The sequence below is a fragment of the Mauremys reevesii genome, unplaced genomic scaffold (assembly GCF_016161935.1).
Source record: "Mauremys reevesii isolate NIE-2019 unplaced genomic scaffold, ASM1616193v1 Contig112, whole genome shotgun sequence".
In the NCBI taxonomy this organism is placed as follows: Eukaryota; Metazoa; Chordata; order Testudines; family Geoemydidae; genus Mauremys; species Mauremys reevesii.
In genome coordinates, this window is record NW_024100730.1 from 20,937 (window position 1) to 24,291 (window position 3,355).

Here is a 3,355-nt window from a genome sequence, read left to right on the forward strand (position 1 = left end):
TCTTTGCTGCTTTTACAGATCCGGCACATCTGCCCCCTGCCCAGTCACTGCCCAACCTCGTGTGGGGCACCAGCACTGTGCCGGGTCGTGATGGGAAATTGTCCAAGCTGGCCCAGGAGAGACGTGTGTGTCCCTGCTGCCCTGCTGGTGGGGCTGAGCCCTACTCTGTGTGTGTGTGCATCTGTGACACTGTTTGTATCAGTGTGTTGCTGGGCTAACCACTAGGAAATGGCTTTGCAGGATTTTGTATTCTGCAGCAAGTCACACACACACACATACATACACACACTCTGACGCACAAAGAGACTCACACAATCGCAAGAACACTCAGACACCACACACCCAGAGGGACATGCTAGCCCAACCCCCAAAGAGAGCAACAATCACCGCCCCCAGCCACACTCACAATCACCCCCCCCACACACCATAATATTCACAATCGTGCTCAGAGATACAACTGCACGCAGTTCACTCCCACAGCTCCCAATACAAGGACCTCCTGCCCCACACAGCATGTGCCAAGGCTCATGGAACTCACTGCCACTGGATGGCTACCAATGAGAATGATCCCCATGCAGGATCATGTGCTTGGACCCTTGTCCCCTCTTGGGGTGCGCTGTGCAGCGTGGCTGGGGATTGTGCAATGGCCCAGCACCAGGCAACGCAGAACGGACACCACACGCCCTGCCCTGCCTCAACTGAGCTACTCTCCTGGTGCATTGGAGACCAGCACCCCACACCGTGGCACTCCTGCCCCACAGGGGGAGAGCTGCAGCCCCCGCCACATTCCGCAGAGGGGAGAAGGGTCAGGCCAGCCAGCCCTTGTAAGATGGGGAAATCTCCACTGGGGTCGACGGTATGGGGCTGCGACATACAGAGAAATAGTTGTCGTGCCGGCAGAGGGCGGCAGAGCGCATACACACACACACAATTGCAAACATACACAGACACATGCATGAATCCTGACACACACACACACAATTGCTAATATACACAAACACCCGCACAAATCTAGCTAACACCAACACAAGCCTGAGAGCCAGGGGAGCAGAGCAGGCTGGGGCCGGGTAACTCCACTTCCCGCAGGAGGTAGCCAGCCCCATCCCCACGGAGGCCTGGGACCAGCCCTCTGCTTGCCCCCACGGAGGCCTGGGGCTCCAGCCTGCTCTGCTCCCTGGCTCTCAAGCTTGAGGGGAGGGGGAACCGCCCACAGCACTGCCGGGCGGCGTGGCTGGGAGCCAGGAAGTGGACCAGGCTGGGGCTGGGTCACCCACTTACCATGCAGGAGTGCAGGGAGGGGGCGGGGCTGGGGCCATGGGGAAGAGCCGGGCAGCCCCTGCAGCAGCTCCCACCCCAGCTCACCTCCACTCCGCCTTCTCCCCTGAGCTCGCCGGGCACCGCCCACTTCTCCCGCCTCCCAGGCTTGCGGTGCCAATCAGCTGTTTAGTGCCGCAAGCCTGGAAGGAGGAGAATTAGAGCGGGGGCGGCGTGCTCAGGCAGAAGACGGAGCAGAGGTGAGCTGGGACAGGGAGTGGTTCCCTGCACGCCCCCATTGCTTGCTGCAGGCAGCCCTCCCCAAACCTCCCAGCCCCTGCCCCAGCTCACCTCCACCCACTGCCTCCCTGAGTGCGATTTTTGGTGCCCCAACCACTTGGCACCCTGGACGGCCGACTAGTTCGCCTAGTGGTTGCACCGGCCCTGGCCACTGCCTATCATCAGGATTCCTCCTCGGTGAGACTAAATCTCCCACCTAGACAGCCGGTCCATCCGCTGCACCCCAGCCCCATGCCCGAGCCTCCTGCCAAAGCCCTGCACCTGGCTCCAGACAATTAAGTCTCACGTGTCGCTGGGAACTCCACTTCTTGTGCCCAGAGAGTCTCGGCCCCTCAGTAGCTGACCTGAGAAACACAGTGTCTGCAAAAGCAGCAAAGAGTCCTGTGGCACCTTATAGACTAACAGACGTACTGGAGCATGAGCTGTGGGGAATCCCACTTCGTCGGACGATCAGTGTCTGCCTTTTCCAAAGAAGTACCTAGAGGACTTTTACCATGTGGCCTAATGGATAAGGCGTCTGACTTTAGATTAGACAATTGAGGGTTTGAGTCCCTTCGTGGTTGTGCTTGTCCGGTTTTACCTTTGTGCTGAAAGTCCTGCTCCCTTCAGGGCCTGAACCTCTTCTTGGCCACTCAGGCCAATGCTCTGGCTTCAGCTAGAGCCCCGGGAAGGAGTTGGGGGGTGGGCGTCACAAAGGCTGGGGCATGAGCCCCAGGTGCTTCCAGTCTCGCCTTTGCCATTCCTGACTTGCCAAAGAAAATGGCGGCTGCCCGGCTAGGTGTAGAGCAGTTTCCTCTTCCAAATGTGCATCTGTCCCTGTGCTTGAGGGGGTTGCTACATAGCGCCTTGGGAGCCTGGGTGTTTCTCTGCTTCTCGCCAGCTGGGGAAAAGCCTCTGGGGTAAAATCTCCTGCCCCACGGCAAAAGCGAGCACCTTGAGTGGGAACGGTAAGAGGCCCACCAGGGGCTGGCCCTGCTTTCCTACCGCCTTCGATAATGGCCACAGAGCATCAGCAGCCGCCTGCATGCTTGTCTGCGGGTGGCCTTCAGTGGGTGTTTGGCCTGGCTGGGTGCTTTGTGCCTGTCTGAAGGCCACACCTAGGCATGGTCCTGCCCTCCTCTAGCCCTGACCTCAATTGTTCTGTGGCTTTTAAGCCTTCCCTTGAGCCATCAGCACCAGCCGCCTCTGCTCTAGGTGCCCAGAGGAGGAGAGGTGCTGGGCTCTGTGACGAAGTGGGGGATTTTCTTAGGGTTTGCTGTGTTTTCCAGTGGTTTGCATGCACAGGGAGTGGGACTCAGTGTTCCCAGGTGTTACTGGTTTAACGAGGTGAGGGGAAAGGGAGTTTGTTGCTACAGAAGACCGGAGAGGGACTTGGGACCCCGGCTGATGGCCTGGAGGATGGAGACCCCAGCGACTGGTGACCTGGTGACCCAGAGACCCAGCTCAGGAGTCACAGGCGGTTCTGGCCAGTGGGAGGACAATGGGCTGCGGGAGAGGACCCCGTGACCAACCTGTTCCAGCCAGAGGAGGGCGGAGAGGAGAGGAGGCCCAGGCAACCCTGTTTACCTGGAGAAAAGACAATGGACAGCGGTGGGGCTTGGGGCCGGAGATATCGGAGGCCCAGCTGGGAAGCGGGGGCTTGGGGCTGGCGAGGAAGCAGGCAGAGCCCACCTGGCTGCAGGGGACTGGGATGTGCTGTTATTGTGAGAGGCCAGGCCTGAGGCCCTGAGAGTTTCCTGTGCTGTGTTCAACTCTCAATAAACCTCCTGTTTTACGCTGGCTGAGAGTCGCCTGGGCTAGA